This window comes from Mus pahari, chromosome 5, assembly GCF_900095145.1.
Source record: "Mus pahari chromosome 5, PAHARI_EIJ_v1.1, whole genome shotgun sequence".
Taxonomy (NCBI): domain Eukaryota; kingdom Metazoa; phylum Chordata; class Mammalia; order Rodentia; family Muridae; genus Mus; species Mus pahari.
In genome coordinates this window covers 18,428,559-18,439,843 of record NC_034594.1, presented here as the reverse complement: position 1 = coordinate 18,439,843, position 11,285 = coordinate 18,428,559, and the positions used below count along the sequence as shown (strand labels likewise).

General features: G+C 42.3%; 1 protein-coding gene across 1 annotated transcript in view; it reads left to right on the top strand.

Moving 5' to 3' along the window:
• Positions 1 to 11,285, top strand: part of Tsga10 (testis specific 10) — a 90,603-nt gene that overhangs the window by 3,369 nt on the left and 75,949 nt on the right. Inside the window, exon 2 of the mRNA XM_021197678.2 lies at positions 7,518 to 7,646. The gene's annotated coding sequence lies outside the window, so the exon portion shown is untranslated. The remainder of the gene's footprint in view (positions 1 to 7,517; positions 7,647 to 11,285) is intronic.

The following is an 11,285-nucleotide window of genomic DNA, read 5'->3' as shown; positions in this document are numbered from 1 at the left end:
TGTAGACCAGGCTGGCCTCGAACTCAGAAATCCGCCTGCCTCTGCCTCCCGAGTGCTGGGATTAAAGGCGTGCGCCACCAGACCCGGCTGGTAATTCTTTTCTTAAAAAACATTCTGTGTGTGTGTGTGCACTCAGGCACGCATGTGCACAGTGTGCATGAGGAGGTCAAAGGACAACTTGTATGTGTATTTATGGTATGTGTGCTTGTATACTTGCTTGCCAGGGTATATGCTTGCCACCGTGCACATATGGAGATGAGAGGAACCTGTGAGAGTTGGTTCTCTTCTTTTACTATATGGGTCCTTGGGGATCAAACTCAGATCGTCAGGCTCAGGCACAGTGCCTTGATCAGTAAAGTTGTCTCACTGTTCCTGACCTTAAAGAAATAGTGAAGTGGCTTTGTGTATGCATGTTAGGTATCATTCTTCAGAAATGCTTAAGATCAGAAGTGTTGCTGTTTCAGAGTTTGGGGACTTTAGGATATTGTATGTACACAATGCATCCCAGGAATGGGACCAAATCTAAACAGAAAATTTATGTTTCATATGAACTTTATATTCATGGCCTGAAGGTAATTTTCTGTAACATTTTTGGTACACCGGGGTTTTAACTATGGCCATTCTCCCAAGGTCAGGTATGAATTTTCCATTTGTAGCTTCATGTTGTTGCTCAGAACATTTTTTGGAATTGTGAAGATTTAAGGTTTGAATTTTTAGACTAAGGATGTACAGACTTTTATTTGCATTTTCTTGAGAGTCGAAGTCCATGCTTGATTCTGGAAGGGGTCTCTTGGAAAGAAGGAAGCATACTTTCCTCCTTTGTCAGTGAACCTTCTACATACAGCCCTAGTCTTCCTTAACCTTTATTCTGCCTCTTTGGCTCTTGCAGCTATGCTGATTAAAAGCTTACTTTTTATATTTTGATTTTAATCCTTATTCATTTATTAGTCCTCTTCAGATTTACTTTCATTCCTCCACAGAGACTGCTTTGTTTAATTAAATTTCATTATTTTAAAAATGTTTTGTTAACTCTAAATATTTACTCATTGAGCAAATACAAATGTTCTATACAGAAACTCTGGTAGACTTTTTTCAAACACAGCAACCAGACAACAGCCTGGACATCTTGGAGTTTATATCCTAGTAGAAGAAAGTAGACAGTAAGCAGGGAAACAAATGAGTAATATCATTTCAAGTAGGGACGAGTGTCGTAGCTTGGGTGAAGAGTGACTGAGAGAGAACCTGCTTTAAAAGGAAAGTGAGGGAGAAAAGACAAAGAACTGAGGTTGAGCAGATGTCAGTCAGGAAAGAGGCTGAGGAGGGAATGTTCCTGGTAGGGAAAAGTGGGAAGAGGGCATGAAGTCAAATGGAAATGGAATGTGTCTTAGCTCATTTGCATTGATGTAACAACACATTGTATGCTTGGCAGATTGTAAGCAACAGATATTTAATCCTAACAGTTTTGGAAGCTGAGAATTCTAAGATCATATCTGGTGGAGGATCTTTTCTGGGTTCATGGATATCTTATTGTTGTTTTCTCATGGTATAAAGTATGAAAGAAGCCTGGGGCCTCTTCTATAAAGGAAATTAATCATGACCTAGTTTATTTTTTGGTGCTAGGAACTGATTCCAGGGCTTTAGGAATGTTAAGCGTGTGTTCTACTACCAACTGGCTCCTACACCTCTTAAGGCCATCATTCTGGGCATAAGGCTTTCATCATATTAACTTGAGGGACATACAGTTTTTCAGGTCTGAGCATCCCATGAAAGGCACAGAAAGGTAAACAGCAAAGCTAATTGATAAGTGAAAAAAAAGTGCTGGATCTTTAAAGAGAAGGCACCAACTCATACAGGACCTAAAGAAGTTTAGATTTTATTCCGATTGTAGGAGAAAGCCATTGGAGTGTTTTTGAGCAGCCTCTAAATATTTTAAAGTGATTAATCTGGTTTTAGGGTGAAGAATAATTTTTATAAAGCAAGGGAAGGAGGAGGAAGACCAGTAGGAAACTTGCAGTAATCTAGGTGTGGGGATTGTTGTACGTGGGTCTAGGCACATCCATATAGTGTGTAGAAACGGATGGTGTCTTAGGATTTCTGTTGCTGTGAAGAGACACCATGATCACTGCAACTATATAGGACAACATTTTATTGGGACTGGCCTACACTTGAGAGGTTTAGCCCACATTGATCAGGGTGGGAAGCATGGCGGCACCCAGACATGGAGCTGGAGAGGCAGCTGAAAGTTCTGCATCTGGATCTAGAGGTAGCAGCACATCTGGCCTGAGATTTTGAAATCTCAAGCCCAGTATTAGTGAAACATTTCCTCCAACAAGGACATACCCACTCAAACAAGGCCACACCTCCTTATAGTGCCACTTCCTATATGCCTAGGATGGCCATTTTCTTTCAAACCTCACATTTTCACTCCCTGGCTCCCATAGGCTTATAGCCATATCATAATGTAAAATGCATTTAGTCCAGTTTCAAAAGTTCCCATAGTCTACCACAGTATCAGCACTGTTTAAAAGTCCAAGATTCAAAAGTCTCTTCTGAGACTCACGCAGTCTCTTATCTGTAGTCCCTTGCAAAATCAAAATGAAAAAACAGATCACATGCTTCCAACATACAATGGTACAGGGTAGACATTACTGTTCCAAAAGGGACCATAGCGAGGAAATACTGGACCAAAGCAAGACTGAAAGCTAGTTTGGGGCAAACTCCAAACTCTGCATCTCCACGTTTGATGTCAAAGCCCTCTTCAGATCTCCACTTCCTTTCAGCGTTGTTGACTGTAATGCCCTTCTCTCATGGTCTGGGTCTACTCCCTGTTAACAGCTTTCCTCACCAGGTAGCCCATGGCTCTGCCATCTCTATCATTTTGAGGTCTCCAAAGCAATCCAGGCTTTGCCTCACAGCTTCATGCAGTGGCCTTTCTGAGCCTCCATTTAGAGACACCCCTGCCACAGGACTGGCCTCAATGGTTTTCCTTAGTTGAGGAGAGAGAGTCTATATATAAAACTCTTTTCTTGTACCCTTGACTCTAAGGCCAGAACCATGTGCCAAAGCTGCCAAGTTCTGCCGCTTGTTGGGGCTGGAACATGTTTTCCATTTTAGATGGTTTGCTTCAATGCTTAAACTTGGCTATCCTGGAGCTCACTCTATAGACCAGGCTGTTCTTGAACTCTGAAATCCACCTGCCTCTGCCATACAGGTGCTGGAATTAAAGGCGTGTACTACCACACCCAACTCTAAGCTTTTTAAAAATTTCCTTTCATGTTTCTTGAATTCATTTTCACAAGTCATAAGCTTGGCTGGGTGGGCTCTTGTTCTGAGCTCACCACTCCGCCATTCCACTTAGCATCAGGCTTCTCTTTAATCTGTGTCCACGTCCTGGTGCTCCTTTTCTCCTCAAACTGTACATTTTGTATTTTTTTCCTTGCCCAGCTTTCTCCTTTTCACTATAGGTTCTGCGTATTACTGGCTACTAATAAGCGCAGACACACATAGGACTAGGCTGTTTTGAAATCTCTGCTAACACAGCCCAAAACTCTTCAGTTTAGCCTCAGGCAGACTTTTCAGACATAAGCAAAAAGCAGCCACATCTTTGACAAAATATCACAAGAACAATCTCAAGGACATATACTAATAGTATTCTCCTCTGAAATCTTTTGAACTAGACCCCAACAGTTCAAATCATTCTCAGTACCACTGTCTTCCATGTTCGTAGAAGGATAGCCCATTAAGCCCTACTTAAAATCTCCAATCACTTTTCTAGCCCAAAGTCCCAAAGTGTTTCATAGACTTCCAAATAAAAACATAGTTCAACCTATTACAGCAATACCCCAGTCCATGATAACAACTTTTGTCTTAGAGTTTCTATTGCTGTGAAGAGACACCATGACCACAGCAACTCTTATACAGGACAATATTTAATTAGGACTGGCTTACACTTCAGAAGTTTAGCCCATTTTGGTCAAGACAGCACACAGACATGGAGCTGGAGAGGCAGCTGAGAGTTCTGCATCTGGATCTACAGGCAGCAGGAAGAGATAGCAGCACAGGGCCTGGCTATGCGGGACTGGGAAGTGGGGAGAAAGTGGAGACAGCGCCCACAAAAATGCCAGGAGTCAGAATTTGGAAACCAGCTTCAGAGTACAGATCTAACTTTATTGTTTATCACATAAGCTTATCTATAGCTTTTTAGCCAATTAGAATATGTTTATGTATTCAAGGGCAAACGGAGTTAGGGAGCAACCTGCATTGCTTAGCAGAATCTAACTTGCCTGCCTATGAGTCTGTAGGGGAGGGTCCAGTCTCCTGGACAGATTTCTGTGAAGACAGGAAGCAGCCTTCCTGGCCTGTGTTGTCTCACTGGTATGCCAGGATCCGTGTCGGATCACACATAGTGGATCTGGACTCTTCAAGGGGTTTCTGAAACTTGTGGGACCTTGCTCTCTCTCCCACTTCTTCCTCCACAAAGTTTATCCCCACAAATTGAGCTCTGACACCTCAAACCCACCCCCAGTGAGACACTTCCTCCAGCAAGACCACACCCTCTCATAGCACCACTCCCTATGGGCATAGGATGGCCACTTTTGTTGAAACCACCACAGATGGATTTAGGATGTACATTTTGGATATAGAACCAACATAACTCGATATATTAGATGAGAGTCAAGAAAAAAATCAAAGACACCCTCCTTTTTAAAAAATTCTAAAACAATTTTAACCTTGGGCAGGTACATGCTTGATGGTGGCTCATTGTGGAGATCTGGAAAGAATACGAGGCAAAGGAGAGCAAAGGGCAGTGAGGGAGTTCAGAGACTAGCTTCAGACATCTTCAAGTTGCTGTGTCAGTGGATGTCCAGTAAAAGCAGCAGTGTTAAGTGCTCTGATGTAGGCTTGTTCATAGGCCTTTGGGAATGGAAAGTAGTAGATTCTAAATATCCTAATATCTAAATAAGTAGATATGAGAGATCACTGGAATGTGGAGATCATTTGTATGTATGGGGTGTGGAGATTGCTAGGCCAGGCACTGAAGTTTCAGATATACATCTCTCTTTGCTACCCATAGTATTTCCTTGAAAGCTAGGGAAGGCACAGTAGCAACTTTAGTCAAGTAGGTTTTCTTACTTAATTACTAGACTAGCCTAATATCTAATTTTGTAGAATTTTCACTTGATTTTCAGTTTACCAAGGAGAATAAAAAGAGTTTCGTTTTGTTAGTTTAGTACACTGCTTTCAGACGCCTTCCTGTGAGTGATATGATAAAGACTTGAATTAGATTCTAAAACCCATGTGTTCTAGTAGATTTTTATTGCTGTGATAAAATAACATGACCACAAGGGACTTGGGGAGGAAAGAGCTTATTTCCATTTACAGTATGTATTGGTTACTTTTTTGTCATTGTGAAAAAAAATGCTATAACCAAGTCAACTTACAGAAGAAAGGGTTTATTTGGAGCTTACAGTTCCAGAGGGTTGGAGTTGATGACCACCATGGTGGGGAGTATGGCTGCAGACAAGCAGGCATGGTGCTGGAGCATCTGATAGCTCATTTCCTAACCCATAAACAAGAAACAGCACGTGGCAGAGGCTTTTGAAACCTTAAACTCAGCCCCCCAGTCACATGCCTCCTCTAACAAGGTCATACTTCCTAAACTTTTTTAAATATCCACCAACCGGGAGCCAAATATTTAAATGACTGAGACTTACAGGGGACATTTCAATCAAGCCACCACACAATTGTAGTCATGAAGAGAAGCTAGGGTAGGAAATTAAAGCAGGAACCTGGAGGCAGGAACCATGGAGGCATGCTGCTTACTGGCTTGCTCAGCCTGCTTTCTTATACCACCTAAGACCACTTGCCTCAGAGTAGTGTCACTCACATGGACTGAGCCCTCCCACATCAATCATTAATCCAGAAAATGCTCTACAGACTTGCCTTCAAGCCAGTATGATGGAAGCATTTTTTTTTTTTAGCTGAACTCCCCTTTTCTCATATGACCTTGGCTTGTGTCAAGTTGACAAAAAACAACCAACACACCATGTAAAGCCAGACAGTAGCGAAAGGATGGGAGGTGGATTCAGGAGAAACCCTGGAAGCTTACGAGCCAGCTAGCCTGGTAAATGCAGCCACAGACAATAGACCCTGAGGAAAACAAGGTGGGAAAGCCAGAGCTGATACTTGAAATTGTCCCCTGTGTTCCTCCACTTGTGCAAGGACACACACACACACACACACACACACACACACACACAAACCTCTTTAGACAGACTGGTGGGGACATAACTTTCAGACATTGCTTGTTTTTTAAGGTTCAAGTATACATGCAAGGAAGACATGTCTAGAAACCATGAATACCTAAATTGTTGTCAAATTAGTATATGTATGGAAGTCTTGTTGATGACATCATCTTCATAAAATAAAAAACAGAAAAGATCTTTAGAATATGGAGTTCGAACTGAGCCTTAAAATGTTAGTGAAGAAGAGTATTTCTAGGTGTACATATTAAGAATGTGTAGAATAGTTCTGGGAGGTGTTAGTTAGGAGATAAAGTTGTCAGAGTGGAAGGGAACAAACTGTGAAGAACTTTGTGTGATGGGAAAAACAGATGTTGGCAATTCAGAGTGTGCTGGAAAGCCAATAAGAACTGGCAAGTTTATTGGCGCCATCCTTGCTCAGCTCAAATTTGTGGGTCATGTTGGTGAGATTTTACCAGTGTAACTTCTGATGTTACTAGGTGATGCAGTCTCATGGCAAACTCCCTGATCTTCTGGCTCTTACAATCTTCTGCCCGTCTTCTGCAGTGTTCTCTGAGCCTTAGGTGTGGGAATGTTTTGTAGATGTATCCATCGGGACTGGGCTCCACTGCTCTGCATATTGATGGGTTGTGGTTTTCTGTAGTAGTCTCCATCTGTTAAAAAAGGAAGTTTCCTTGATGAGGAGTGAAGATTATACTCATCTTTTGGGTATGAGGACAAATGTGTATAGATCGTTGTTAGGGATTATGCTGGTTTAGTAAATTTGTAGGATTAGTAGATTATCCTCCAATAACCATGATTTCACTAACACTGATTAGATATGTAGGTTTCCAGTACCAGCCACGGTATCTTTCCTGTTGATTTATCTCTTTTGTTTTGTTTTTAAAGATATACTTTATGTGGGTGTGGGTGTGTTTGTGTTCATATGTGTCCATGTGTACACGAGTGCCCACAGAGGCTGGAAGGTGGCATCAGGTCCCTTGGGGCTGGAGGCATACATGAGCTCCTCCCTCACTTTGAATGCTAGGATCTGAACTTCAGTCCTCTGAGTAAGCACCCTTAACTGCTGAACCATCTCATAGCTCCAGGCTTTATACTCTAAAATCTTAAGAAAATACAGCTTGGTAAACTCTGCTTTACTGATGGAAAGACAGATTGTTACTAGTTTTCAAAACTTACTGATGTGAGAAGTCACAGCTCTGTTTTAAACACAGTTCATTCTTATATCTCATTATATCTCATTCTTTTTGTTAGGTTAACACCAAAGAACATCAGTTTGGTCTCGGGGCTCCAGTTTCTGAAACTGGAAGAAACCAGAATACTTTCCAACTAGAACAAGAAGTGAGAACCCAAGATAGATTCATCTCTACACTGAAATTACAGGTTAGCCTTGGTTTATATATTAATAAATACTTTTCTTAATTAATTTGGCATGTGGGTTTATTTTAGAACAAGAAGATGTTCTAGAGTAAATAATTACTAATTCAGAGCTTGTTTAAATCTAATGATTCTAAAATCACTCAAATTGGAGGCGGGGTTGGTTGTTTGAGACAGGGTTTTTCTGTAACAGTGTTTTTGTGTAATAGCGCTGGCTGTACAGGAATTCCCTCTGTATACCAGGCTGGCCTTGAACTCACAGAGGTCCTCTTGCATCTGCCTCTTGAATGCTGGGACTAAAGACCTGAACCATCACTGCCTGGCTTCATTCAATTTTTATAATCACTTTGATATAATTGATTCAGAGTTAGTGAGTGAAAATTATGTATCATGTAGGTTTTTTTTTTCCCCTTTCAGGATCTTGTTATGTAACCCAGATTGGTCTCCAGCTCATAGCAAAACTTTTGTATTAGCCTCACAAATTCTGGAGTTACAGGGATGAACCCTTGCCAGGCACATCAGCTGCTTTTTTTTAAAAAAGATTTATTTATTTTATGTATATGAGTACACTGTCACTGTCTTCAGACACACCGGAAGAAGGCTTCAGATCCCATTACAGATGGTTGTGAGTCACCATGTGGTTGCGCGGAATTAAACTTAGTGTCTCTGGAAGAGCAGTCAGTGCTCTTAACTGCTGAGCCATCTCTTCAGCCTCCCATCAGCTGCTTTTTATTGCAGAATCTCACTTAGCCATTTCCAACCATGTGAAATAGTGGTCATTTCTATTGACATACATTGCTGTGAAATTCCAAGTGGTTAAATAATTATGATGATTAGATAGCAAATGGCAAACAGGATTTCTTCCAAGTTAGCAGGGATTTAAATATAGTGCTCTGTGCTACAGGTTTGAGCCCATCTATCAGTGTTATAATAAAGGCTCTTAAAACAGACCTTCTGGGCGTTGGTGTAGCTCAGTTGGGTGAGTACTTGCCTAGCATTCACAGAGCCCTGGATTCGATCCCAGCCCATACAAACTGGGTATAGTAGAACGTGCCTGTACTCCTAGCACTCAGGAGGTAGAGGCAGAAGGGTCAGAAGTTGAAGGTAATGCTCAGACTTCACAATGAGTTCTAGGCCAGCCAGAGCCTCCATGAGACTGTCTGCCTGGAGGTGGGAAAGCAGGGACTTTGGGGAAGATAAAGTGGATTCAACTTTTCTTTCCTGTTTCCTCTTATTTAATACAACTTCAGACTGCGCACATGAGATGTAAAACAGTATACTGTTTTCCCTTTCATTAAACACAGCTTCTTTCCTCATACAGTATAATCTGAATGCAGTTTCCCCTCCCTCTACCCTCCCAGTTCCTTCCCACCTCCTCCCCCATCCAGACCCACTCACTAGAAAATACCAGGCCCCTAAGAGATAACAACAAAACATACAACATCTAAAATATAATAACCTAAAATAAAACACATCAGCCGGGCGTGGTGGCGTACGCCTTTAATCCCAGCACTCGGGAGGCAGAGGCAGGCGGATTTCTGAGTTCGAGGCCAGCCTGGTCTACAGAGTGAGTTCCAGGACAGCCAGGGCTACACAGAGAAACCCTGTCTCGAAAAACAAAACAAAACAAAACAAAAAAAACAAAAAACAACAAAAAAAAAACCCACATCATATTGAAAGTTGGACAAGCCAAGGCAACAGAAGAATAAAAGAGCCCCAAGAGCAGGCACAAGAACCAGACCACTCATTGTCACAGTCAAGAGCCCATAAAGTACTAAACTGAAGCTGTGCTACAGGGAGCCTGGTGTGGACTCTGTGATTGCTGCTTCATCTCTCTGAGGTTCCCTGAGCTCTGAGAGGAGAGATTCGATGAAGACAGAGCTGTGTGTTCCACGGTCTCTCTCTCTTTCTCTCCCTCCCTCCCTCCCTCCGCATAATGTCCAGCTATGGGTTTCTGTATTTGTATCTGTGCTGCAGGAGGAAGCCTCTCTGAAGATGGCACTGATCTATGAATGCAGCCGGGTAGCATAGACCTTTCCTGTCAGTATAAGCCAACTAGAGTCTAGACTTTAATCCTCTCCAGGTGGCTACAAAGATCCTCAATTGTGCCTCTTCTTGACCTCATTTCCTTATCTCTATCCCTAAGAAGAGTTGGTAACAAAGGAAACTAAGTAGGGAACCAAGACTTTCATTTCCATCAGGTGGTAGGGAGGTGCATAGTCTCTGAGGTCAGTAGAGACCACAGGGGCACCAAGGCATGCTTCTACCCTGTAGTCAGAGGCACACTTCCTTCTTGTTAGGGAGGTGTCAGAGGAGAGTTAGAGCAGAGTCAGGACTTTATTTCTCCTAACAAGGCCTCTCTTAGGATTTGAATCTGGATTGTTCCCCACAGACTCTTGTTTTGAATGGGCAGTCTCCAGCTTGTGGCGCTGTATTAGTAGATGGGGCCTGGCTGGTGGAGTAGCTCACTAGGAATTGGCCTTTGAAGGTCATAGCTGCCCATGGTTCCAATTTGCCCTCTGCTTCCTGGTCCACCAAGATGTGAACCAGCCCATTCTGCCTGTGTCAGGAACATTTGAGTAAGGCTGAATTAAAAGTTAATGAACTAATTTATTGGTGGGGGAAATTTCAAATGTTTTTGGTGTGGTGGTGGGAATCAAACCAGGGCCCTGCTCGTGCTAAGCAAGCACTCTATTCATTGAGTTATGGCTCCAGATCTCAGACGAGGAAGTTTCAAGATTGCATAATATTCAGTCTATAGCATGATTACTGTGTTCAGCCAGCTTTATAATGAGGGACAGGAAGTACAAAAGAAAGATGTGCACAGCTTGCAGTTTAGGAGCATGCCTTGTGTTTAAAACTGCAGCACAAGTGAGTGGGAAAATTGTTAAAATTGTTAAAGACCCATCCATTGACCTTGTACTAGGGCAATAGAAAAGGTGCCTTGAGGGGAAGCTTGACTCATGAAAGGCTTCAGGATGCAGAACTGAAAAGCCATTTGAGAGGTTTTTCTTTGAGAGAGCCTCAGGGGTATCTTTTAAATGAGGCAACCTTGGGAAGGGTTTCCAGTGCACAGGCACTCAGAGGCCACTCAAGCTGTGACCCATGGCTCCCAGTTCTTGAGCTGGTAACACAACATGAGATCATCTACATACTTATTTGGAGGCATGCAGAATGTAAGAATTCTCGTTATCTTGGAGGCTTACACCAATGGTTTTGACAAAAGTCTGGGAAGTGAAGCAGTGAATAGCACTGTCAAATTCCCTACAGGGAGTCCTTTGGTGGACTTTGCATGAAGCTTTGAAGGTGAATCCCAAGTTGTGGTAAAGAACTCAGGACTCTGGAGTTTTGAAGAACCTGAGATATCTGCTGAGGAAAGCTATAGCACCAAGTAGATTTTGCTCTAAGAGAACCCCTGAGTGTTCCAGGCAGCAGGGCCTATGAGTGAGATAACCAAGTCCATTGGTGCAATCCCCATCAAAATTCCAACTCAGTTCTTCACTGAGTTAGAAAGGGCAATTTGCAAATTCATCTGGAATAATAAAAAACCTAGGATAGAAAAAAACCATTCTCAACAATAAAAGAACCTCTGGTGGAATCACCATGCCTGACCTTAAGCTGTACTACAGAGCAATTGTGATAAAA